Here is a 27,997-nt window from a genome sequence, read left to right on the forward strand (position 1 = left end):
AGGCAAGCTAAGGGACAGAAAGCTCTGGCCGCCAGAAACTCCAGCTATGCTTGGGGCTCTTAGCAAGTAGGGGAGAGTTTTCTCACTGTGCTGCCTGGGACACAGACAATTCTCTTTTTGTGTTCTATATCTAATGCCTGTTTCCTTTCTCCTGGAGCACCAACTGCTGGAGAGGACCCAGCCAGCAGCCTGGACGCCATCTGGGACATCTCGCCCTTCCCCTTCCCCTCTTTCACAGAGTTGAATTTACCTCAAAATCCTGCTGTTTTGACCCCCTAAACATCTCTCCCTAATCTCCCCACTGCTTTCTGTCCTCAGTGCCTCTAGCCTGAAACTACAATCTCTTCAACTGTCTGCCTTCCAGCTTGCCCCTCTGCTATCCTCCTCACTATAATAAGGCTCCTCAAGAATTATATGATGTTTTCTCCCTTCTGTGGTAAAGCATTTCTATGATTTCTCCTCATTGTTGCCCTTTGGATAAAGCCTAAACTTTTGCTGAACTCATTAACCTTCTAGTATTCAAACACCTTAATTATGGAATTATGTTCAGATTCTTGAAATCAACAGGGTCTCAGTTCTATATTTTCTTCCTGAAACCTTTCCATGCTCAAACTCTGTCACTCTTCCCTCCCCCTACTCATATGTTATGGACTGAATATTTGTGTCCCTCAACATTCATATGTTGAGGTCTCAACACCCAATGTGACCATATTTGGAAATAAGGCCTTTATGGAGGTAATTAAGGTTAAATGAGGTTATAAAAGTAGGACCCTGATTTTATAGTACTAGTGTACATATAAGAAGAGAAACTAGAGAACTCACTGTTTCTCTGTCTTTCTCCCTGGCAGGTGAGAACACAAGTGAGAAGGCAGCCATCTACATGCCAGGAAGAGAGCCCTCTCTAGAAACTAATCATACTGCCACCTTCATCTTGAACTTCACAGCCTCTAGAACTTTAAGAAAGAAATTTCTGTTGCTAAGCCACTTTGTTATGACATCCTGAACTGACTAAAACGCAATACCCCGAAAGCCTCCACTTCCTCTCTCATGACATCTTTCAAAAGACCTCAACCAAGGCAACCTTTTCAGTGGGAAGCCTGAGGAAATGAGTACAATCCTAAATTACTCATCTGGGTATAGTACCCATCCCCTGACTCTCAGAGAACCGTGAGTCATTACCACTCTCTCTCACAACATTATCGCTTGCCAGGATTTGAATATGTCCCCTCCAACATTCAGATGTTCAGAATTAATGGACAATGTAATAGGATTAAGAGGTGTGACCTTCAACAGATTAGGCCATGAGGGCTCCTCCTTCCTGAATGAGATTAAGGCCCTTATAAAAGAAGCTTTGCAAAGCATTTGGTTAGCTTGTCCTTCTGCCAACTGACATGTGATGATACAGCTTTGCTCCCCTCTGGAGGTTGCAGCACCAAAGTACCATCTTGGAGGCAGAAGAGACTGTTCCCTCTGTCACCAGCCAGTACTTTGATCTTGGACTTACCAGCCTCCAGAACTGTGAGAAAATACATTTCTTTTCTTTATAAATTACCCAGGTTGTGATCTTTTGTTATAGCAGCACTAATGAATGAAGATATCACTTCATGTTTAATATCTGGACCCCCCATCGGACATAGGCACCATGAAACCAAAGAACCCGACTCTGCATAGCCCCGGGGTCTGTCATTTGGTCTGCTATGGCGATGTCTCTGTGAATATTTTGTTGAATTGATTTGAATGTTTGAAAGAGCATGCTATTTTCACTCATTCTTTCTCTTTCCTAGCCACGTAAAATCTGTATTGAAATTTTTGAAGAATATATTGAAGAAAGGATGAATAACAACTTTATTTTTTACTATTTTTAAAGAAAAAGAACAACTTTATGTGCAGAAAATTAACTTATAATAGAGTGTAAAAGAATGATCTTTTATATGATTTATCAGTATCTATGAGGCTAAAACCAAATAAAGGAAGAATTGTAAAAGTGTTGCTAAGACCAGCTGAGTGCAGCAGCTCAGGCCTGTAATCCCAGCAATTTGGGAGGCTGAGGTGGGTAGATCATTTGAGGCCAGGAGTTTGAGATCACCCTGAACAACATGGCAAAACCCCGTCCCTACTAAAAATACAAAAAGTAGCGGAGCATGGTAGCACATGCCTGTAATCCCAGCTACTCAGGAGGCTGAGGCAGGAGAATTGCTTGAACCCAGGAGGCGGAGGTTGTAGTGAGCCAAGATTGTGCCACTGAAATCCATCCTGGGTGACAGAGCGAGACAGTGTCTCGTAAAAAAAAGAAAAAATTAAGACCTTTATGAGGACTTTTTAATTCCCCTATGAATTGTAATACATAGTGGCTAAGAGAGAAACAGATTTGGAGTCAGGCTGCCTTCAGAGGGACCCTAGCTCACCATTCAGCAGGTGCGTGACCTTGAGAAACGGACTCGGTTTCTTTGTCACTCCATTTCCTTGGTTGTTCATTGGGAATAATAATTATTACCTGCTTCCTAGAATTATTGGGGAAATTAAATGAGATAACAGAGATCTTAGACTAACAGCCATCACAGAGCACATATTAAATACTTAATAGATGGTGGCTATTATAATTTTTAAAATTAGAGAAGTTTAGGAAAAGGCAAATGTTGGTTTTGTTGCCCAACAGGCCACAGATTATGGGCTGGAACTATGGGTTTGGCACTGTTAAGAATTATGATTTCTTGGGCTCTCCTTCTGAAGTTGCCATGTCCAGCACACACTATTTTATTTTATTTATATCCCTCTGTGTTCCAAAACGGGTTTGAGGGAGCTTACAGATGCATGTAAAATACAGCAAAGTAACATGAGTTAAAGGCAGAATGAAGGAAGAGAAAAAAGCAAGAGAAGAGACAGTAGGGCTAGAAATAAATAATATTTTACTAAAATTACGAGTATGTTAAGGCTTATGATGAAATACTGAATCAAAGGAAGCTGAGATAGGAATGTTATTTTAATTTCTCCTCTACCTGCCCCCCTTTCATCTTATCTTTCTTTTTCAAGATGATTTAAATGATACTCTAATTTTTTTAAATCCCAAAACACTTTAGTTACTTTAAGCATCAAATCATTCTACACTATGGATGAAGACAGAGTTTTAAATGTATATATATAGAGAGAGTGGATCTCCCTATGTTGTCCAGGCTGGTCTCGAACTCCTCAGCCTCCCAAAGTGCTGGGATTATAGGCATAAGCCACCACAACCAGCCCAGATTTTTTTTTTCATATTTTGATACAACAGCTATATTTAAGCTTTGCGAATAGGTGGACATATTAATTAATGATGATGAAGGAGCTTAATACTTATTATGCCCCTGTGACCTGCTGGATACCAGTCCGAACTTTCACTAAGTTGTTTTTTGATACCACAACTTTGTGAAGTAATTAAATATTCCATTTTACAGATGAGGCACAGAAGAGTAAACTACTATAGTTATAGGTAGCTAGAACTCAAATCCATGTCTGCCTCTGATGCCTGAACTGCCACCATCCTCTCAGGCACAGCTATTTCAAGAGATAATATACATATTTGCCCAAAGACATCAGAACAGTTCTAAAAGATCCTTGAAAAGCTCAGCTACTTGAATTTATTTTCCTATTGAGAGATCTTCTTGGTAAGTGATGCACATCATTACTTGACTGTGTTTACATAATTTGCCATACTGGTAGCGGAAGAGAAATGTAAGGGTTGCTGGGAATAAACTGTTGGCATAGATATGCAGGACTACAGGAATCACTCAGAAGGTTCCAGATCGTCTCGCTTGAGTGTGGAAAAAAAAAAGCAATAAAACAGATTTCAGATGAGCTAATGAGTGTTAAGATTTGGGAGTAAATATGGCAGAGCTGAAAACCCATGTCAGGATCAGAGATCTTTAGAAATATAGTTGAAGCCAAGGGGGAAATGAGGATGTTAAATCTGTAACGCTTGTTTTGTTCACATCTGAACACTAGAAAATGACTCTAATTGGACGTATGAACACTTCTTTCACTCACAGGTAGCTTAGACTCAAAAGGCACAACGGAGGAAAAAGTTGAAATTGAAATGTCTCTAGTCGTCGTTTCTTCCTCATTCCCCCAGTAAGATACAAGACTGGCATTAATTTATTGCTACACAGGAATAGTGGGATTTAGCTTATAAAACTTCAGGTCTGGTCAGGCATGGTGGCTCATGCCTGTAATCCTAGCACTTTGGGAAGCGGAGGCCGGCAGATCGCCTGAGGTCAGGAGTTCACGACCAGCCTGGCCAACATGGTGAAACCCCATCTCCACTAAAAATACAAAAATTAGCCGGGTGTGGTGGTCCATACCTGTAATCCCAGCTACCAGGGAGCCTGAGGCAGGAGAATCACTGGAACCCAGGAGGCGGAGGCAGAGGCGGAGGCTATAGTGAGCTGAGATCCTGCCACTGCACTTTAGCCTGGATGACAGAGTGAGACTCCATCTTTTTTTTTTTTTTTTTTTGGGCAGGGGAGAATGGGGTCTCGCTGTATTGCCCAGGCAGGTCTCAAACTCGTGGGCTCAAGCTATCCTCCCACCTCTGCCTCAAAAAAAAAAAAAAAAAAATAATAATAATAATCAGGTCTAACCATATTAACTATATACAATTCTCTGAATATTCCATGAATTTTTTTATTTTTAATTTTTTCATGAGTGTAAGTACATGTGACTTTCAATGTGTCTTGATTATATGGTTCCTCCTGTGACCCACTATCTTCTTTTACTCATCCTTTAGGTTTTAGTTAAAACAGAACAAATGAGTTATACACTGCACTCCTTATACCTAGTTTCTAGGTATGGCAGGGATTGACAAACTGTGTTCAAATGTAGCTGCCTGCCTGTTTTCTTTTTTTCTTTCTTTTTTTTTTTTGAGATGGAGTCTTGCTGTGTTGCCCAGGCTGGAGTATAGTGGTACAGTCTCGGCTCACTGCAACCTCCGCCTCCTGGGTTCAAGCAATTCCCCTGCCTCAGCCTCCCAAGCAGCTGGGACTACAGGCATGCACCACCACGCCTGGCTAATTTTTTGTATTTTGGTAGAGATGGGGTTTCACCATGTTGGCCGGGATAGTCTCCATCTCCTAAGCTCGTGATCTGCCTTCCTCCACCTCCCAAAGTGCTGGGATTACAGGCATGAGCCACTATGCCCGGCCCTGCCTTGTTTTTGTCATTATAAATTTGCTGGACCACAATGAGCTCATTTGTTTACGTATTGTCTATGGCACTTTTGCACTTTATTGGCAGAGTTGAATAGTTGTTACAGACACTGTCCGGTCTGCAAAGCCTAAAATATTTGCTATCTCACCCTTTACTGAAAAAATTTGCCAACTCTGGTGGTAATAAGAGAGAGACTTTTATTTCTCATTTTATATGTCAAAACAAAAAATACGCAATGGGGTGATTTGTGTGTGTGTGTGTGCTTTTCTGTATATACACTTTTTCTCTAAAAATATTATTAATTAAAATATTTTAAAGTCTGCAGCTCAAATTATATTTCTGTGAAGGCTTCTATCATGGTCTGCCTCCTATGTTTCCAGAGAGGTATTAGAGTTTTCTATATTAGTAGCTATTATATTGCATGGCAATTAATGTTTCCGTGTCTGTCTCTTAGACAAGCCCATGAAACTTCATAATGACAGAGACTGAGCCAATTATTTTTTTTCTAGGGGCTAATCAAGAATACGATGGTTTTACAGCATAATGAGAGAAAATGCTTCTTTGCCTTTTCACAAAGTTTTACAAAGTATTTTAGTAACGATTATTTAATTATCTTCCAGGTTTTGCTCAAATATTACCTAATCAGAGAACACTTCTCTGAATACCCTATATAAAAGAATAGCCAATTACACTCTAATCCCTTTATTTCATTTTTTATTTTTTAAAATCAATTTTATTGCATTTATTTAGGGTATAAAACATGAGGTTGTTGGATACATAAATAGTAAATTGGTTACTCTACTGAAGCAAATTAACATATCCATCATCTCACATAGTTACCCTTTCATTGTGACAAGAACAGCTAAAATCTACTCATTTAGCAGAAATCCCTAGAACAGTACAATTTTTTAAAACTATAATCCTCATGTTATACATTAGGTTTCCGGACTTGTTCATCCTATATATCTGCTACCTTTTTTTTTTCCCCCTGAGATGGAGTCTGGCTCTGTAGCCCAGGCTGGAGTGCGATGGCACGATCTTGGCTTACTGCAACTCCCATCTCCCGGGTTAAAGCGATTCTCCTGCCTCAGCCTCCTGAGTAGCTGGGGTTATAGGTGCATGCCACCATGCCTGGCTAATGTTTGTATTTTTAGTAGAGATGAGGTTTCACCATGTTGGCTAGGCTGGTCTCGAACTCCTGACCTCAAGTGAGCTGCCAGCCTCAGCCTCCCAAAGTGCTGGAATTACAGGCGTGAGCTACCACGCCCCATGTCTGCTACTTTTTATCCTCTAACCTAGATCTCCTCATTTCTATCCCACTCCTCCCCTGCCCCTAGCAGCCACTGTTTTATTCTCTATCTCTGTATATCTGTATATTTGAATTTTTTTTTTTTTTAGATTCCACATAAAAGTGACAGCCTTCAACATTTTTCTCTCTGTGTCTGGATTATTTCACCTAGCATAACATTCTCCAGGTTTATTAATGTCTGGCAAATGGCATGATCTTCTTTTTTAAGGCTGAGTAATATTTCACTATATATGTATACATATATATAACAATTTATACATTCGTTGATGGAGTCAGCTTGTGTCCAGTTCTGGGCTATTAGGAATAATGCTGCCGTGAATATAGGAGTGCAGATGTCTTTAGGAGGTGGTGATTTCACTTCCTTTGGTTATGTACTCAGAAGAGGAATTGCTGGGTCGTATGGTAGTTAGTTACAGTTTTAATTTCTTTAGGAACCTCCATACCGTTTTCTATAAAGGTCGCACTAATCTATATTTCTAGTGACCATGTACAAGGGTTTCCTTTCCTTCACACCTTCTCCAACATTTGTTATCTCTTGACTGGCAATAGCCACGTCAACGAATGTGAGGTGATGACTCACAGTAGCTTTGGTTTGCATTTCCCTGATAATTGATGATGTTGACCACCTTTTCATACACCTGTTGACCAATTTTATGTTTTCTGAGGAGAAATGTCTATTTGTGTCCTTTGCCCATTTTTAAATCAAGTTATTTGTTTGTCTACTATTAAGTTGCATGAATTTTGGATACTATCCCTTTATCAAATGTATGGTTTGCAAACACTTTTTTCAGTCCATAGATTGCTGTTTCATTTTGTTGATTGTTTCCTTTGCTGTGCAGAAAATTTAGTTCGATGAAATCTCATTTATTTACTTTTGCTTTTGTAACCTGAGCTTTTGGTGTAATAGCCAAAAAACTATTGCCAAGGCCAATGTAAAGGAACTTTTCTTCTACGTTCTCTTTTGGGAGTATTATAATTTCAGATCTTACGTTTAGTTATTTAATCCATTTTCAGTTCGTTCTTTCTCTTTAGACACAAAGTCTTGCTATATTGTGCAGGCTGGAGTGCAGTGCCTATTCACTAGTGCAATCATAGTGCACTATAGCCCCAAACTCCTTGGTTTAAGCAATCCTCCTGCTTCAGCCTCTTGAGTAGCTGGAGCTATAGATGTGTTCCACCACATCCAGCTTTTGAGTTTATTTTTGTGTATGGTGTCAGACAAGGGTCTAATTTCATCATTTTGCATGCAGATCTTCTACTTTTTAATTTTTATAACACATATAGCTACTTAACACAGTATTTATTAATTTATGTCCCCTCTCTTCTCACTCCACTAAAGTGTCAACTCTCCACGGGCAAGTACTTAGTCTTTACAGTTTGCTGCTATATTCTTAGTGCCTAAACCATGGCTTGGAACATAAGAGTGAAACAACTATTCTCATCTTCATTTAATATAAGATACTCCTTTATTTTATGTACCATTAAGAAAGCAAAATTTCTACCACTATGCAATGTATGCATGCAAGAAATCTGCACTTGTGTCCTCTAAATCTATATATTTTTAAAAAGCAAGATCATTTTAATTAAACTACAAAATGCCACTGATTATTAGATGCACCTTAGCTTCAGAGTTGTTAAAATGAAAGAAAAAAAATGTGTCTTGGAATCAATGTAATAAAGTTAAGAACTACCTTCACCTCCCACCCCCAACAACGACCATTTGTTGATTAGCTACTGGCTTTCATAACTGCCCTAAGAGTTTTCAATCCTTATAACAATTTCTGCTTTCTGGAAGGGAACACTGAGTTTTGTAGTATCAAAGAAATTTTCTCAAGATCAAAGCATGAATCTGGGATTTAGAGTCCATGGCCACCATGTCCATGTGATTGGAATCCAGCAATAGGGTACCCCCTTAGCAATATAACTTGCCATTAATTAAAAATTTATAATTATTGAGTGATTATCTCCATAAGACATGTTTAAAAAACATAACCACAATATTATTATCATACCAAGAATTAACAATAATTCTTTTATGTCATATGTATTCAATCAAATTTTAAGTCTTTGATTTAAAAATTTTAAAATAACAACTTTGAGATGTAACTTACATTCCATAAAATTCATACTTTTAAAGTATACAATCTGATGATTTTTAAAGTATATTTGTGCAACCATCACCACTATCTAATGCCAGAACATTTTTATCACTTCTAAAATGAACATCTCATACCAATTAGCAGTCACACCCTATTTACCCACAAACTTCCCAGTCCTAGGCAACCATTAATCAATTTTTTTCTTTCTATGGATTTACCTATTCTAGACATTTCATCAATGTTGTATAATATATAATTAATTCATTCTTTTTGGTGGCTATTATTCCATTGTATGGATATACTACATTACATTTATATGTTCATCAGTTGATAGACATTTGGGTTGTTTCTACTTTTTGGCTATTATGAATAATTCTGCCATGAACATTTATTATGTACAAGTTTTGTGTAGACATATGTTCTCAATTCTCTTGGGTATATACGTAGGAGTGGAATTGCTGGGTCATATGATAACTCTATGTTTAACTTTTTGAGAAACTGCCATACTGTTTTCATAGTGACTGCCTCATTTTACATTCTCAACAGCAATGTATGAAGATTCCAATTTCTTTACATCCTCACCTACACTTGTTATTGTTTGTCTTTTTTATTATTCCTATCCTAGGGAGTGTGAAGTCGTCTTATTGTGGTTCCATTAGGTTTTAAAGTATTGGTTTCTAAGTCTGCAAACTGTTTATAATTGATCCTTGTGGTTGTGATCTCTGAAAATTCGGCAAATTGTCATTACAGCCATATGTGTATACACCCACTTCTATTAAATCCCTAGGGCTCAATCTGATGGATTTTAACAACACTCCTGTGGAGTAAGTTGATAGGAAAATCATCATCTCCAAGAGGTATAAGCTGAGAGACACTGCCAGCCAAAAGTAAATCACCTTATTCACAGTCTGGTATTTTATTACCAGGTCGCTCTGCCCATAGATAAGGAATGGGAGAAATAAGAGACACAGAAAAGACTCACTGAATTATATACTCCATTAGAATATCTAAATCTAAAGCAGAACTTGCATCTACAATATGTCTTTTTATGATTTGTCCATTCGCTTTTAAAGCCATGAAGGTGACAATAAAAAGACTCTGTATCATGTAAAGTGACACGTTTTATTTTTCATATTTGTTCCCCAAAGAAGTAGCAGTGCAAAGAAATGGCACCTCTCTAAAAGTCAAAGCACTTCCATCATTCATGAGCTCTCCGTGGCGCTGGCAGAAAAGCAGATATTTCAGTTATCAAAAATCAAGACACAGTTTAACTTTTATCAGGGCCTTGATATAAATTGTGCATGTGCATGTGTATACAGATGTGTTTTATATTAGATACCTCAGCCGTAAGAAATCATTGCCTACTGCTGTTTGTCAATCAGAATAAGACTGTAATGTTTAGATGAGGGTTCTTTAATGATAAAGCAGTGGGCAGAAGCAAAAGGACAATGAAATACCACGCCTCCCCCACAAAAGCCCAAATTCCAGTCTTGCAAATGTCTATTGCATACTTTTTCTGTCTAATGACCACTCTCAGAAAAACAGGAAACAAAAGGAGGCCGTTCACATTGTTAAGTAACAACACGTAAATGTGTATTTTATCAATAAGATATTCCTAAATACTTTTAATTTTTCCAGGTCAACCTACTGTTGTGTCTATATATTGATTGCGCTTCTCAAACTAATCAATTATTTGTATACTTACTTCCATGAATACTTATTACATTAGTTAACTCATTGAATATATATTGACCATTTACTATGTGCAAGGCCCCAGGCAAGGCTAATCTTCTCTTGGTCTAGCTATTGACAGCACTGAGAATTTCCTTGCTATCTGGGTTGACCTTCCCCCGATAGCCACATCATTCAATTCACCTACTTCACATGTGTGTTTAAATGGTACTTCACAGTTGAGGGAGCACCCTGTCTAAAATTCAGCTTTCTCCCATAACCCCACCTCAGACCATCTCCTTATTTGTCTTGTCTTCAAAATAGTTGTTATCTTCCAATCTCTTACATAATGTACTTATAATAAATAAGTCACATTATTATGTAAGATCTATGAGGGCAGGGATGTCTGTTTGTATTCTCTCTCCTTCCCTCCCCTCCTCCCCAACACACTATGTTATTTCTAGGGCCTGAACAGCCCCTGCTACACAGTTGGTGCCAAATAAATATCTGTTGGATAAATGAATGCATGGAAATGGCCACTACTTATTGGTTTTCCCAGTTTTTGACTTCCCTAATGCCTTTGACACTTTTAAAAACATACACTTATTAGTCTCTTTTCATTTTAGATAATTTCCCCATATTTGTTTTTCTTTTTTTTTCTAGTTGCTTAGTTGAGTTTGTTCTGCAGCTGCTTCTTTTCTCATTCTACGTGTTTTCCCTTGTTCTAAGCGACCCTCCCACCTTCATCATGTTGATGAGTCCCAGTGCCAAACCCTCCCCTATACACTACTGCCTATAGGTCATTTCTGCATTGAACACCTTAAATGGAATATGGCCCAAACAGAAATGATCACTTCCCCGTAAAATCTGTTGTGAACTTATAAGCTACACCTTGGTTAATAACTACTAATACCCAGCCTCCTAAGATAGCAATGTCAGAATCCTCAGGGTCTCTCCCTGATAATCTTATGAATTCTACCTCTCAAATATCTCTTGACTCCAGCTTCTCCATGTCCACAGTGTCCAGTCCCTTACCATCTTGTCCCAGATCATTGCAGCCTTCTCTCTACTAGTTTCAGGACCTCTATACTAGATGCCTGGGAAGCCTCAGGGACCTACCACACCTATAGCTACACTGAGAGGAAGGAGGCTGAGACACTTCTGGGATAAGATATGGTGGTTTTTGCAGCGTTCATGGAGTGGGAGCTTGCTGCATGCATGAAGCCTTGCTACATGCTGGATCTATGATCAGACAGAAGTTAAACATAACCACATGTGGGCTGGAAAGGGCGTGGGGGTGGCAATCATCTCTGAGGCAGCTGGTGAGAAAAAGAAAAGCAGTCTCTGACATGGGGAACCGGCTTGACCCTCACAGCTATGTCTCTGTGACCTGGCATTCGCAGATAGGCGTGTTGTTCTCAGGTCTCTTGGAATTCTAACATCAGATAGGGTCACTCTTTGAGTGAGAAGAAGTGACACCAAACAAGTAACAAAACAAAAAACAAACTTTATAACCTTATCTAAGCACAGATGAAAACACTGTGTTCATCATTACTGGTTCACTGTGTAAACCATAAAATACCAAACTTCCCCTCTCCCAGCTAATATGAGTGAAGGGTGCTTCTTTGTCAATTACAGACTTGGCCTAATTTCTAGTCTTCCCTTATTCTACGTATGATTTAAGATACTCAATCATAGAGTTACCCTCCACTTCCTGAGAGCATCCAATCCAGAGCAAAGCCCTGCTTCCTTGAGCCCTCCCTCAAATTCCCTAACACCCATTCAAATCCCACAAACGTCCTTTCTAACACTCTCTCAGATGCTCCACAGTTCCTTATGGGCATGCATTCTCCCTTTGCAAGAACAAGTAACTCAGCTTGCCCAGCTCTAGGTTTGTTCCTGGTAGACTTTGGCTGGAGAGCATGGACCTTAGTATGGGAACTCTGCTTCATAGTTGATTGAGCCAATCAAGCCATTTCTTTTTGGGAACAGTAGATGCTAGGTGGGCAAAGATAAAGTGAGGGACTCAAATTCAGGCTGTGATCCAGATGCTTGAAGAGAGTTGAATTTTGTAACGTTGAGAATTCTAGTACCAGAGTGAATGTAGGATGAAAGAAAAGACATCATGTGCCACCTCAGATTTTCATGGATTATCAAAATAAACCCTCAGGGTTTCAGATATCTTATGCCTATAGAGATTCTAAAACTGAAAAGAAGAAGCAATTCCTGACTACCTTAGATATTTGGACAAAATTCTGGCTTTTCTTCATATATTATTTGAAAAAGATTTCCAGAGTATGCATGGTGCTCTGAGCATTTTTCCAGGAAGTGCAGATATAGTAGCAAACTAAACATACAAACTTCCCCTTTGCTCTCTTGGATTTGCAGTCATATGTTGCTTAACAACGGGGATATGGTCTGAGAAATGTGTCAGTTGTTAGGTGATTTCATCAGTGTGTGAACATCATAGAGTGTAGTTACACAAGCCTGGAGGGTATGGTCTACCACACACTTACGCTATATGGCACAGCCTATTGCTCCTAGGTTACAAACCTGTACAGTATGTTACTGAACAGAATATTGTAGGCATTGTAACACAATGGTAAACATTTATGTATCTAAACATAGAAAAGATACAGTCAAAACGTGATATAAAAGATAAAAATGGTACACCTATATAATAGGGCACTTAGCATGAACGAAGCTTGCAAGACCATGAGTTGCTCAGGGTAAGTCAGTGAGTGAGTAGTGAGTAAAGGTGAAGGACTGTGCACTTTATGAACACTATACATTTAGGCTACCCTAAATGTATAAAATATTTTTCTCCCTTTCACAGGAAATTACCTTTAGCTTACTATAACATTTTAACTTTATAAGCTTTTAAATTTTTTAAATTTTTTTATTCTTTTGTAATAACACTTAGATGAGAACACAAGCACATTGTACAGCTGTGCAAAAATATTTTCTTTCTTTGTGTCCTTGTTCTATATGCTTTTTTCTATTTTTAAAATGTATTTCTTTTACTTTCTAAACTTTTTTGCTAAAAACAAGATGGAACACATTAGTCTAGGCCTACACAAGGTCAGGATCATCAATATCACTGTCTTCCACCTTCACATTGTCCCACTGGAAGGTCTTCAGGGGCAATAACAGGCATGAAGCTGTCATATCTTAAGATAACAGTGCCTTCTTCTGGACTACCTCATGAAGGACCCACGTGAGGCTCTTCTTGAGGACGTTTCTCTCTTTTCAGAAAAATCGCCATGATGATTTGCTTGGTTTGTTGCATTTTTTCATTATAGATTTACTTGCAAGCAGATAATGCACCTTGAGCATTCCTCTATTAATGAAAACACTTTGGAGTTGGGGTCCGTGTTTTTAAACTTTTTAAGAAGCTGTTAAGAAGCTTGGTGAGGCCTGCAAAAGCTTCTGCTAAATCCTTCACTGTGAATCTTCTTGGGGTTTCTTCTTTTTTCTTCTCTTGCAGTTTCCTTGTTTCTTGCCTCTTCTTCAGCTATGGGTTTCTGTTCCAGTTCCAACAACTCCTCATTAGCTAATTCCTCAGAAGCCACCTGCAGCAACGCCCTAATGTCATCCTCATCCACACCCATCTCCAACCACAGCCTCACTGATTTTGCAATATCCTCATCTTTGGCAAATCCTTTGAAGCCACTGATGAATCTTGAGTGTCTCCTTCCAGATGCCATTTATACGCTAATTGGTGACATTACCCCTATTCCAAGCAAGGCTCTTGACGTAGCTATAGATGCTGTAATCCTTCCAGAATTGCATCAGTGTCTTCTCAGTGTCTTCCTCAGTTTCAGCCATAGGCTGGGCAAAGATCCAACTCAAGGAGTAGGCCTTAATAGCAGCTATAACTTCTTGATGCATTCATTGGATCAAAGAGGTGGTGTTTTTAGGCAGAAACACCACTTTAATACTGGAATGAAGATTGCCAATGGAAGAAGGATGTGCAGGAGGATTATCAATAATAAACAATGTCCTGAAAGATATGTTATTCCCCAAAGAGTTCTCCATTTGGCTGTCATAGCCATTTAGGGGGACATCTTGGAAGAGGAGCTGGATCATCCATGACTTCTTATTGCTCCTGCAGTGCACTGGAAGTGTGCACTTATTGATATGTTTGAAGGCCCCAGAGTTCTCACTGTGTCATATCACAAAGGATTTCAATTTGAAACCTGCAACATTGCCTCCAAGCAAAACTGTTATCCTGTCCTTCAAAGACTTGAAAATTGGCATTAACTTGGCTTTCTTATGGATGAAATTCCTCTCAGGAATCCATTTGCAGAATAGGAAGGTTTCATCCATATTGATTTACTCTGGCAAGGAATTTTCCTCCACAATCAGCACATCCAGAATTTCCAAAAATTCTTCAGCTGCCTTCACATCAGCACTCGCAGACTCACCACTCATTTTCACATGATGCAATGAATAATGATTCTTGAATTGTTTAAACCACCCAGAGCTGGCAGCAAATTCAACATTGTGGTTGGGTCCAGCCTTTTCTTTCAGCATCACAAACTTTTTGCTTTGGCCATAATTTTCATGGTGCTGAGAAGGTTATGCTTCTGTGTTAGGTCTCCAATCCAGGTCATTAGAAGTTTCTTCATATCTGATACAGCCTTTCTTAAATTTTTGTTGGTCTCATTGCCTTCAATTTGGAGCCCAAAACATTGCCTCCAAGCAAGACAGTTCCTTCAACAGATGCCTCCAAGCAAGCAGATCCTTTGACAGCTTTTATCTTTGTTTTTGTTGTTTAAGATTGGAGCGATACTATTCACAATAGCGAAAACATGGAATCAACCGAGATGCCCATCAACAGTAGATTAAACAAAGAAAAGATGGTACATATATGCCATGGAATATTATGCAGCCAGAAAAACAGAATAAAATTGTGTCTTTTGCAGCAACATGGATGCATTATCCTTGTCCTAAACGAATTAACTCAAGGACAGAAAACCAAATACTGCATGTTCTCACTTATAAGTGGGAGCTAAACGTTGAGTACATAAGGACACAAAGATGAGAAAAATAGACATTAAGAACTACAAGGAAGGAGAGTGGGAGAGGGTCAAGGGTTGAAAAGCTTACTATTGGGTACTATGCTCACTACCAGGTGACATACCATAACCCACCAACATGCAATTTACCCATTAAAATCACTTTTAATTTTGTGTCCAGGCCAGCCACTCAATGTGGTTTCTTACCAGCAATATTAGCAGTGGATTGTGAACACTTAGAAGCTAGGATAAGTAAAACAACATGAGATTAAATGAAGTACAGAGAGAAAATTATACCATCAAGAGACTTGGTAAACATGAGATGTATGAGGCTGCTGGCCTTGTAACATGGCATGCTGTTTTACAGTAAACTTTTTTTTATAAGTAGAAGTACACGCTAAAATAATGATTAAAACTATAGTATAGTAAATATATAAACCAGTAATATAGTCATTTACTATCATTATCAGGTATTATGTACTGTACATAATTGTATGTGTTAGACTTTCATGTGATTGGCAACATAATAGGTTTGTTTATACCAGCATCACCACAAACATGTGAGTAATGCATTGTGCTGTGACATTAGGACAGCTATGATGTCACTAGGCTATAGAAATTTTTCAGCTCCATCATAATCATATTGGACCACCATCAGATATGTGGTCCGTCATTGACTAAAATGTCATTATGAAGCACATGACTGTATATTATAACTGGGTATGAAAGGCAAAGCACATAAATGAATAAGTCTAATGAAAGAAAAATATCAGAAGGTATTAAGTAATATGAAGATTGTTAAATCAGGGAATGTTAGTGAGTGTGTTTAGAGTTGCTGTGATTGGGTGATATCAGTGAAGGCTTATCTCAGGAGGTGAATTTAAGCAGCGATCTGAATATGGAGAAACAGTCAGCCAACCATGGATCAGAGAGCATTCTGGGCACAGTGATCATCTCCAGCAAAGGCTCTAAAAACCGTGAGGATTTTCTCAGTTTACTTTGTAGAGAAATTCTAGTCCTAGTTCAGGACAGAGACAAGGCATTAGGCTATTGGAAAGAGGTAGACTTCCTACCTGTCCTTGCATAAACAAAATGAGCATTATGTGGACTAATTGTTTTTTTTTTTTTTTTTTTTTTTGAGGTGGAGTCTTGCTCTGTCGCCCAGGCTGGAGTACAGTGTGATCTTGGCTCACTGCAACCTCCACCTCCCAGGTTCAAGCAATTCTTCTGCCAGAAGATTCCATGTCTGAAGAGGGCCTGCTTTCGGCTACAAAATGGCCCATTGTGTCCTCACATGGCGGTAGGGCAGAAGGGCTGAAAGGGACTGACAGACTTCCTCAAGCCCTTTTACAAGGACACTAATCCCATTCATGCGACTGCAGCCCTCATGACCTAATCAGTTTCCAAAGTCCTCACCTTTTAAAGCAATTGCATTGGGGATTAAGTTTCAACTTGAATATTGGAGGGACTCAAACATTCAAACCACAGCACTAGCCTCAAGATCTTGGGCAAGTCTCTAATTTCTTTCATCAGTTGGGATGTGTTTGGCTGCAAAGGAAAGACTAACCAACCCAAAACAGCTGAAATAATAAACTAACCAACCCAAAGCAACAAAAGAGTTTATCTTCCTCATGCAACAGGAAGCCCCCAGGTTAAGTGGGCTCAGTGGTGGCAAGGGGCTCAGGCAGCCTCCCTACATTCTTGAGGCCTTTTTCTCAGGGCTCCAAGTGTACTGCTGTGATCCTAATGTCTCAGCTTCACACTTCAAGGCCCCAAAACAGGAAAGGGGTAGTGGGATTTCCTGAGGATTGTTCTTTTCTTTCAAGAAGGAAAATCTTCCTGAAATCTTCCACTTTTAAGTCACATACCAACCTGTGATATTGTGATATAATAAGAAATATGTATTTGGTCTTTGTCCCCAGTTCCTGGCATAGAGCTCCTAAAACTCTTGGAATTTCCCTAGTGATCAGGGTGAGAGGACTGTTTCTGTTACTCATAGTAAGCCCCTTTCAACCATTTCAACCATACCCGAGTTCATGTTCTAGAGGTGACTGGGAGCTGGAAGCCCCTAGGTCACTTTGGGCTGGGGACTGGTTGCTAGAGGAAACAACCATGTGATTAACCTCTGGAGAGGGGAGGAGGCTGGGGATTAAGCCAATCACTAATGGCCAATGATTTAATCAATCATGCCTATTTAATGGAACCTTCATGAAAATCCTAAACAAAGGGGTTTGGAGAGTTTCCGAGTTGGCGAATGCATCCACGTGCTGGGAGGGTGGCTCACTCCAACTTCACAGGGCAAAAAAGCTCCTGCGCTTGGGACCTTTCCAGACTGCACTAAAACCTCCTCATCTGGCTGTTCATTGTGTCTTTTATAATGAACTGGTAATAGTAAGTAAAGTGTTTCCCTGAGCTCTGTGAGCCATTATAGTAAATTATAAACCTGAGGAGGTGGTCCTGAGAATGCCCAATTTGTATCTAAGTCGGACTGAAGTAGGGAACATGGAGACCCGTTACCAGTGATTGGCATCTGAAGTGGGGCAGTCTTGGGGCACTGAGTTCTTCAGCATTTCCATTTGCACTAACTCCAGGTATTTAGTGTTAAAATTGAAATAAATTGTTGAACACCCAGCTGGTATCTGGAGAATTGATAACTGGTTGTTGTGATGAGGAAAAGCCTCCCATATTTTGTGTCAGAAATGTTCTTGGGTGGAAACAAATCATTGGAGTAATAGTACTACCTTTCTGATAACCACTGGAAATGGGAATGGCATAGTTAGGATTCACTTAGGCCCATGATTCCCCCCTCAGTCTGGGTGCGCTGCTGTCCCATTTCTGAGATAAATTAGGTTTTTATTAGCAAGGATGAATGTGGCTGTGAGGGGCAAACAATGTTGTTTGCCCCAACTTTTCAAGTTTCAATGTCCTCATCTGTAAAATGGGAAATTAATAATAATATCTCTCTATAGAGCTGTAGGTGTTCAATGAAATTATATCTGTAAATTTCTGAGCATAATGAGAGGCACATAACACAATACTTAATGCATTTTAAAATGATGTAATAATCAAAAAGACAAAAATTGAAGAACATTTCCAGATTTCATTTCATGTTTTCCCAAAGCACTGACATCTAGAAAAAGATTAATGAAGTCTCTGGGGAATTTAAAAATAGCTCAGAGCTTCTATCTAGGATTCAGATGTCCCTTGCTTAAAATATGAATAAAATATTCTTTTTAAAGACAAGTTACAAGCTTTACATTCTGCAGACAATCAAAGTTCACTTCTGGCTCCCTGTTCTCCCTCTTGTTACTCCTCTTGCTGAGGTCCGATCACTCTCCACAATGTCTTTCCAAATATTTCTCATATCAAGTCCCCAGATATCATCCCATCATTTCCATTAATCTTCCTACAACCAATCTGGCTCATTGGAATTCTTCTCTACTTTAGTGCTATTTAAAATATTTAAGATGTAGTGACAAAATAAGCTAAAAATACAGCACTTGAAACAAGACAGGATTTTTTTTTGTCTCTGTGAAGTTTAGAGGTGGGCACTCCAAGCCTCGTAAGGCGGTTTTGCCATCCTCAACACATGACTTCTATCTCTGGGTCCAAACTGGCTGCTGTAACACTCACCATCACCCAGTGGTGGGAAGAGGAACAAGGACAGGAGGAGTATACATCCAGACTTTACGGGTATTATGTGGATAGAACACACATCACTTCTGGTCACATTCCCTTGGTCATTCACATCAAATTGATCACGTGGCCACACATAGACGCAAGGGAGTGTAGGAAGTGTAGGCTTTAGCTGGGTGACTACTTGTCAAGCAAAAACTTTGGAAAGAGAGAATAGATATTAGGGAATAGTAAACAGATACCTAAGAGTGTGCCACATCTGGGCTGAGAGCTGGTCATATGGGATTAATTTTTGATCTCATTAGAGTGTTCCAATTAAGGTTGAAAATGGCTCATTGTTCACTTGGGTATATAGAAGAGAGAGTAGTGAAATGGACAATTCAGCTCCATTCCCAATATACACACATGACTTTCTAACATATATGTGCATGGTTAACTTGCGAGCTAGTGATGCTGTAGGCTTTGTAAGCACAGGGACCACTTAGACTTTTGTATACCCACTAAAACACCTAGTATATATTATTATGCAGACTGCAGTCAACACTGTTGAGGAGGGAGCATCTCCCTTTATTGTTCATCCCACCTTATTAACGACTCCTTAAGGGAGAAAGAGCTACTGATCTTCTCTGGGCCTGTTTTCCTTAGTGGGCAGGCTCATTTTATAAACAGTGTTGAATATCCATGTGTAATTTCTCGTCGTTCTTCTCTGCATCTGGTCAGGCTGAATTACTCTTCGATTTGGTCACCTTTCTTTCAGGGGAAGACACAAAGCAATCCTTAGAACTTCCACTTTAAAACCCATGATCTGCTACAGTTTTTTCCAGAGCTCTACATTGAAGGTAAGCAAGCTTTCGTTGAATACTAATTTTAAAACAGCATTTTCCCCCATCTATGTATTGTTTCTTATGTGCTCGGGGCCCTCAGATGTAGAATCTGGGGAGGAGAGGTAAGTGGTAGGATGCCAAAGCCCACCCTGATCCTCAAACATAGAAGTTGAATTGAAAATGGCTTTATCTTGAATTGCGTTTTTATAACTGTATTTGGTGAAACACAGATTTCGTTTTACCTCTCTCGATTTGTATACCTAGGCTAGGCCACATAGTGAGAGCCCATCTCTACCAAAAAAAAAAAAAAAGAAAGAAAAAGAAAAAAAAAAGAGCCTGTAGGGGTGGCATGTGCCTGTAGTTTTAGCTACTTGTAAGACTGAGGCAGGAGGATTACTTGAGCCCAGGAATTTGAGGCTGCAGTGAGCTGTGATTGTGCGTCTGCACTCCAGCCTGGGTGATAGAGATACTGCCAAAAGAAAAAGAAAAAAAAAGGATACCTGCCCGTTTTTCATGAGAAATTCTCTATTAACATGGAGCAGCCTAGTTTTACACATATGTCAAATATGTTTTAGTCTTTATTCACATAACAATCACTCTTAACAATTCAACTAAGTTCAACCCAACCCAATGACTATCAGTTGAATTAAACTAAACCTATTACCTGCTTACCCTGCTTCAGTCTCTGGGCTGGTATTTGGGGACATACAGACAAATTAGCCAAAACCCTGTGTTCACATTCCAGCAGGGAAGAGGCACAAACAGGTAAGTGTTACAATGGTGATGTGCCACGGAATAGAGAGGAGGAAGCATGTAAATGCCTGTAAGCTCAAAAGTTGTTCTGTTTTCAGTCCTTCCTCCTTTGTTGCCATCTCTGCACCCCATGTCTGATGTGTTTCATTCTGGGGGCAGGGAATCAGGCTAGACTGCTTATAGGTGAGTAACTCCAATCTTTTCGTATCATATTTCTAAAAGCCAATACACTGTTAAGATTCAAATAGGCCATTTGTGCTTTTAAACATAAATCAAGTTGTAGAACTATTAAAAGCATGCACTGTATGGTTTATAATATATCACTTACTGGCTTCTGCCAACATGGAGAACCAATGTGGAGACTAGAGAGAAAAAGTCTAGTTACAAAATCATATTTACTTGGGAACCCAGTCCCAAAAAAGGAACTTTCCCTGAGCTTTTAACAGTATGATGCATTATTGATTTTAGTAGCCTAGGGGCCTTTCCAGGGCCTGCCTCACAGAGCTCAACTAATGTTTATTGGTCAAGAGATGGACTGACTAACTTTTTTTCCATTTTCATAAACGCTTAATGAAAAGAGAAACACAGTATATAAAGAACATGGGCCTAAGTAACACAGATATAGCCTTATGTGAATTTTAATATTTACCTATCAAAATCAAGGTCAGCATTTACTTTTTGTTAGTTCTAGAAATAGGAAAAAATGTTGTCCATAACGTTTTGATTTTTTGTGATGAAAGCAAAACATATTAAAAGTTTAGTTTGCTTGGGTATTTTTCCATCTCCGAGGGCTACACTAACTTGCCATCTTGACAGCTCTTTGAAGACAGATGTATCACTTTGCCAACCAAAATGGGTACGTCATTCACATCTTAACCTTGTTTTTGACAGCACAGCTTTCTATCAACAAAGAGGTCTATCTGTTTCTCCAAGAACACAGAAACTAGTTGTATATTTGATTTCCTGTAATGTCAGTATATTCACTTTGTATATGCTTTGCAAACTCTATTCTTTAATATATTAATTCTTTTATATATATATGCTTTATTAATTTCATGTAAAATATAGGGAAGCCTATAACAGATGTGAAGAAATGCTAAGAAACAACAGTAAAGATACAGTTGAAAGTCACTTTGTACTGTTCTCTGTTGTTCTACCTGTCCCTCCATCCCCAAATATAACAAAACACTGAGCTCAAGTGCGTATCTGTCCCTCTTGATCATGTTTTAATGATGTTAGTACAATTGTGTGGATTCATAGAATTATGTTTTAAAATAAAAATTTAGGCTGGGCGTCGTGGCTCATGCCTATAATCCCAGCACTTTGGGAGGCTGAGGCTGGTGGATCACCTGAGGTCAGGAGTTCAAGACCCGCCTGGCCAACATGGTGAAACCCCGTTTCTACTAAAAATACAAAAATTACCTTGGCGTGGTGGTGCAGGCTTGTAATCCCAGCTACTCGGGAGGCTGAGGCAGGAGAATTGCTTGAACCCAGGAGGTGGAGGCTGCAGTGAGTGGAGATCAAGCCACTGCACTCCAGCCTGGGCAACAGAGTGATACTCTGTCTCCAAAAAATTAAAAATCAAAAAATTAAAATAAAAAATAAAATAAAACAAAATAAATTTAACACAATAATATCCTACTTTAGTAGTCTGAAATTTGCTTTTATTTTCCCACTATAGTATGTTCACAAGGTATATTCACCTTTTTTACTTTTTCTCTTTTTAGAGATGAGATCTCACGATATTTCTCAGGCTGGAGTACAGTTGCTATTCACATGTGTGATCATGGTGTACTACTGCCTTGAACTCCTGAGTTCAAGAGATACTTTTGCCTCAGTCTCCCCAGAAGCTGGGGCTACAGGCACACCCCACTGTGTCAAGCTAAGATTTTCAAAAGGGCAGATTTACTTCTTAATTTTAACTACTCCATAGTAGTATTGCATAGTATTAATATATATATTTATTGGTTTTTCAAGTGTCGGATGTTTAGATTGTCTATAAATTTTTTTTTCACAATCACTCGCTATGTTGCAATGAATAACTTTGTATACAGTTTCTCGTGCACATACGTGAGGTTGTCCCTAGTGCATACAATGGGAAGGGGCGTCGTAGATCCTACTATGTCTTCTGCTTCACTAGATGTTGCAAAGTTGGTCTCCAATGGGTTGTAAATTTATAGTCCTCCTATTCATTTAAAATAATTCCAGTTTCCCCACATCTTTGACATTATTTGATATTGTCTTATTTAAATTTTTTTGCTAATGTGTCTGACTGTTGTTTTAATTTGTGTGTTCATTGATTATTAAATTGGCAACAGTAAAAACCTAAGAAATACAATAGAGAAATATTTCTGGCTGGGTGCAGTGGCTCACGCTTATAATCCCAGCATTTTGGGAGGCCAAGAAGGGTGGATCACCTGAGGTCAGGAGTTCAAGACCAGCCTGGCCAACATGGTGAAACCTGGTCTCCACTAAAAAATACAAAAATTAGCTGGGCATGGTGGTGCCCGCCTGTAATCCCAGCTACTCAGGAGGCTGAGACAGGAGAATTGCTTGAACCCAGGAGGCAGAGGTTGCAGTGAGCTGAGATCACACCACTGCACTCCAGCCTGGGCAACAGAGTGAGACTCTGTCTCGAATAAAAGAAAAAAAAAAAAGAAATATTTCCCAGAGGTATGAATATGAAGTTAGGTTTAAAGTCTCTGGATATATGTGCTCATAATAAGTTGATTTCACAACAATTGATGATATGTATTCTTAATTTGTAGAGATTTACATTTTTTTTTTTTTTAGTTCAAATGTTTTGAATTACAAACCAAGGAAACTTCACCTTCTCAATTTTAAATTTTGTACTTTCCAAAAAAGAGACATTTATATTCTTGGCTGACACTTGGGAGGCTAGCACTCTTATAGTTGTTTATGAATCTGTACCCTGCTAAGGATAATGAAAAAAACAAGAGAATGGAATTATAAGGCAATTGATTTAATTCTAGAATCAGTATTTCTTGTATTTGTTCTCCTTAAAACCTTAAGTCCACTTTACCAGAATATATTATCTTCAGATTTCTCCACGCAAAGCAGTCATGCACTTAGTTAAGTAGACAAGAGTGCTACTGCCTATTTGTGGGAACATTTCTCTGGTGCATTACTAATCAGTCAGAAGGAGAATCAAAGTAGTTCTTATATAGCGATAGTGCACCAAATATGAAGTTTATTTCTCTTTAACAGCTCCTGTCTGTCTGGAGATGGGCCATCTACAGATATAGTCTGGTCTCTATAAGGTCTCTCTCATGAGGTCAAGCCTAATAACAGGCCCAGTCACTCTAGAGAGACAGCAAGATGAGCCTTTTTTTTTTTTTTTTTATACTTTAAGTTCTAGGGTACATGTGCACAATGTGCATGTTACATATGTATACATGTGCCATGTTGGTGTGCTGCACCCATTAACTCGTCATTTACGTTAGGTATATCTCCTAATGCTATCCCTTCCCCTCCCCCAACCCCACAACAGAAGATGAGCCTCTTAATGGAGAAACCAAAACCCCATAAGTATCAATTGAAACTTTATTTTGTCTGTGCCATAAGAGGTTCTGTGACAGTTAGGCCTGATGATAAAGGGTCATGACAAGATTTTCTAAGGGGACATGTCTTAATGCGATGGACACCTCTGATAAGATAATTAGAGTCATGTAGGAAGAGGGAAGACACGAACTCTTCCAGAGACAAACAATGACAATGGCTATGTCTATGTGACATCATTAATAAGAATACAAAGGAATGGTATAATCCTAGGCTTACCTTAATGGATCCACTAGAAAAATGGCTGCCATCTGTCAATTTCTGATCAGGGAAAACTACAGCTACAGTCAGAGAAATGCCTTAGGACAGGGGCTCCTAAGCCATTTCGAATATCAGGTTTCCTGAGGAGCTTTAAAATAAATAAATTACTTTAAAAAATACACTATGATGGGCCGAATTTTAGACGCCCCAAAGACAAGCACGCACTAATCCCTGTGAGTATCGTACCTTAGGGTATTTGCAGAGCTGATTAAGTTAAGGATTTTGAGATGGGAGATTATCCCGTATTATCTGACAGATCCAGTGTAATCTAATCACAAGGGTCCTTATAAGAGCCAGGCAGGAGTGTGAGAGTCAGAGCAGAGGACAAGAAGATGGAAGCAGAGGTCCCAATGATGTGGGATCAGGAGCTGAAGAATGGACAGCTTCTAGAAGCTGGAAATGGCAAGGAAACAGATTCTCCCCAGAGCCTTGAGAAGGAACACAATCCTGACTATTCATTTTTTAAAAATAAATTTGCCGGGTGCAGTGACTCCTTACTGTAATCCCAGCACTTTGGGAGGCCGAGAAGGGCGTATTACTTGAGGTCAGAAGTTGGAGACCATCCTGGCCAACGTGGTGAAACCCCATCTCTACTAAAAATACAAAAATTAGCCAGGTGTGGTGGCGGGCGCCTGTAATCCTAGCTACTTGGGAGGCTGAGGCAGGAGAATTGCTTGAACCTGGGAGGCAGAGTTTGCAGTGAGCCGAGATCGTGCCTTTGCACTCTAGCCTGGGCAACATGGATGAAACTCTGTCTCAAAAAAAAAAAAATTGTTCTGTATATTTTGAGGCTTACATGATGTTATATAGATAGTAAAATGGTTACTATAGTGAAGCAAATTAACATATCTATTGTTTTACATAGTGACTTTTTTTATATACAAGAGTAGCTAAAATCTACTTATTTAACGTGCTTACTCATTTTATTGTAAAAAATTAAATTTGTGTTGCTTTAAGCCACTAAGTTTATGGTGATTTATTACAGTAGCACTAGGAAACTAATACAACATTTTTATTTTTATTTTTATTTTTGAGACTGTATCTGGCTCTGTCACCCAGGTTGGAGTGCAGTGGCGCAATCACAGCTCACTGCAGCCTCAATCTCCCAGGCTCAAGTGATTCTCCCACTTCAGCCTCCCAAGTAGCTGGGATTACACGCACATGCCACCATGCCCAGCTAATTTTTGTATTTTTCTGTAGAGACAGGGTCTCACTATATTGCTCAGGCTGCTCTCAAACTCCTGAGCTTAAGTAATCCTCCCACCTTGACCTCTCAAAGTGCTAGTGTTACAGGCATAAGCCACCACGCTCAGCCTAACATTTTTATTATATTTCATTTCACAAATCATGAAAGTAACGAGTGTTTATTGCTACAATGAGATAAAGCAAAGATACATGTTTTTAAAAATCCCTCACATTAAAAAAAAAAAAAAAATTCCTCACCTTCTCCATTTGGTAACTCCCCAAACTCCATCTCCAAGAAAAAACAATATTAACAACCTGGTGTTTATCTTTTCACATCATTTTCTTATGTCTGAATGGCTATATACATACCGATATGCAAAGACTTATAGAAGGGTTTTGCAGAATCCTTTTGTTGTGTTTTTTTACAAAATAGTCTAATGGCTACACATTTTTTTTCTTATGTAATATGTCATAGGCATTCCAGACCAATTTATATAGACCAAATTTATTCCTTTTAGTAGCTGCTTAATACTCAATAGAATGTATATTTTGCAGTTTTCTCTAACCATTTCACTATTAACGGATTTCAGGTTGTTTCCAGCTTTTCATTACTGCAAACAGTGCTTTTGTCAACATCCTAGTATCTGTAAATGAACCACTGGTGATTAATTTCTATAGGAGCCATGTGAAAAAAAAATGGGATTTCTGGGTCCAGAGGAAAGTGTGTGTTTTAGCAGATGCCACCATATTTCTTTCTATAGCAATGACAGTAGTGATGAACAGTTCCCCTGAAAATCTCTGAAAGCACAGCTTTCCAGAGTCCTGGCCATATATGGCTGCTTTACTTTTTAAAATCTTTGCTCAGTCTCATGGATATAAAATGTTTTTTGTTCCAGTTAATTAATCTTAGCTAATTTGAATGTTCCTGACTACTCAAGAGATGATCTTTTCCTATGTCAGTTGACCATAAGGATTTCCTCTTCTGTTAAATCTTTATTCATATCTTATGATCTTTTTCATATGGCATTGTTTATTGTTATTAATTTCTAGGTGTTAAAAAATATATTGTGGCCGAGTGTGGTGGCTCATGCCTGTAATCCCAACACTTTGGGAGGCCAAGGAGGGTGGATCATGAGGTCAGGAGTTCAAGACCAGCCTGACCTGTATGGTGAAACCCCGTCTCTACTAAAAATAAAAAAAAAATTAGCCAGGCGTGGTGGCGCATGCCTGTCGTCCCAGTTACTTGGGAGACTGAGGCAGGAGAATTGCTTGAATGTGGGAGGTGGAGGTTGCGGTGAGCTGAGATCCTGCCACTGTATTCTGGCCTGGGTGACAGAGCAAGACTCCATCTCAAAAACAAACAAACAAACAAAAAACATTGCTATAGTTTGAATGTGTCCTCCCAAATTCATTTCTAAGAAACTTAATAATCCTCAGTGCAACAATGCTTCTAGGTGAGAACTTTAAGGGGTGATTAGGTTATAGGAGCACCACCCTCATGAATGGATTAAGGCTGTTATATGGAGAGTGGGTAAGTTATAACCCATTTTTCCTCTTTTCCTCTTTCTCTTTTTCTATGCTTCCTCACCAAGTAATGCCTTCTGTTTTGACACAAGAATACCTTCACGAGATGCATCTTCTCGATCTTGGACATCCAGTTTCCAGAATTGTGACCCAAATAAATTTATTTTCTTTATAAATTACCTGGTCTATGGAATTCTCTTATAGCAGCAGAAAATGGACTAAGACATACATATTTCTGGAGCTCTTTCCTAGAAATCTGATTCAGTAGATCTGGTTTAAGGTTTCAGGAATTGATGTTGAGGCTCTCTTGATGATTCTGATACATGCTGTGCACTAGGGGAAGGGCACTTGGAAATTTAAGGTCCAGGTTTTGGAGGGAGGGAGGCAATAAGGGTCTGGAATTAGCTACATACATGGACAAGTTCTTCCAAATAACCTGCCTAAAAATCTGAAGGAGGTTGGAATGCTGGCATCTTCTTTCTAACTACTATTTTCTCGGTATATTCTACAACTGATACCTTTAGAGCAAGTTTATATTTGATAACACATCTGTGTACATGTAAGGGTGGGTACCCATTTTTATTAAGCTGGATCTTTGGAAACAAAAAACAAAAACAAATAAAAAACCAAATAAAAATAGAGGGATTTCCTAAGCATTCAAAGATGACCCAAAGTAATTTCCACTGTTGCTATTTTCAATTATTGCTGCTCATTGTAGGATGATCAACCATACTGGTTTTCCTGAGACTGTCCCAGTTTTAGTGCACAAAAAATGCCATGCCCCAGGATACCCCACTATGTGTAGATAAGCCACTCAAGTTTTTCTATGCAGACCCAGTGCTGGTAGTTCTAGCTCCTCAGTTAACTGCTTTTTAGTTTATAGCAGTTCACTTTAGGTATTGAGGCCTGTGAACTAGATAAACTACGCTACTAACGTGTTCTCTCCCTGAGAATAGC

General features: G+C 39.0%; 1 long non-coding RNA gene across 2 annotated transcripts; it reads left to right on the forward strand.

Annotated features, from left to right (window-relative positions):
• Nucleotides 1–1,366: 1,366 nt before the first annotated feature.
• Nucleotides 1,367–27,219, forward strand: LOC135969896 (uncharacterized). 2 transcript variants are annotated; one of them, XR_010585248.1, is made up of 3 exons: nt 1,367–1,518; nt 19,672–19,753; nt 27,109–27,219. It is a non-coding gene; the product is annotated as an uncharacterized lncRNA (long non-coding RNA). The 2 variants fall into 2 exon arrangements; XR_012433154.1 differs by lacking the exon at nt 1,367–1,518 and adding an exon at nt 16,461–16,578.
• Nucleotides 27,220–27,997: the final 778 nt, after the last annotated feature.

This window comes from Macaca fascicularis, chromosome 3 (genome assembly GCF_037993035.2).
Source record: "Macaca fascicularis isolate 582-1 chromosome 3, T2T-MFA8v1.1".
NCBI lineage: Eukaryota > Metazoa > Chordata > Mammalia > Primates > Cercopithecidae > Macaca > Macaca fascicularis.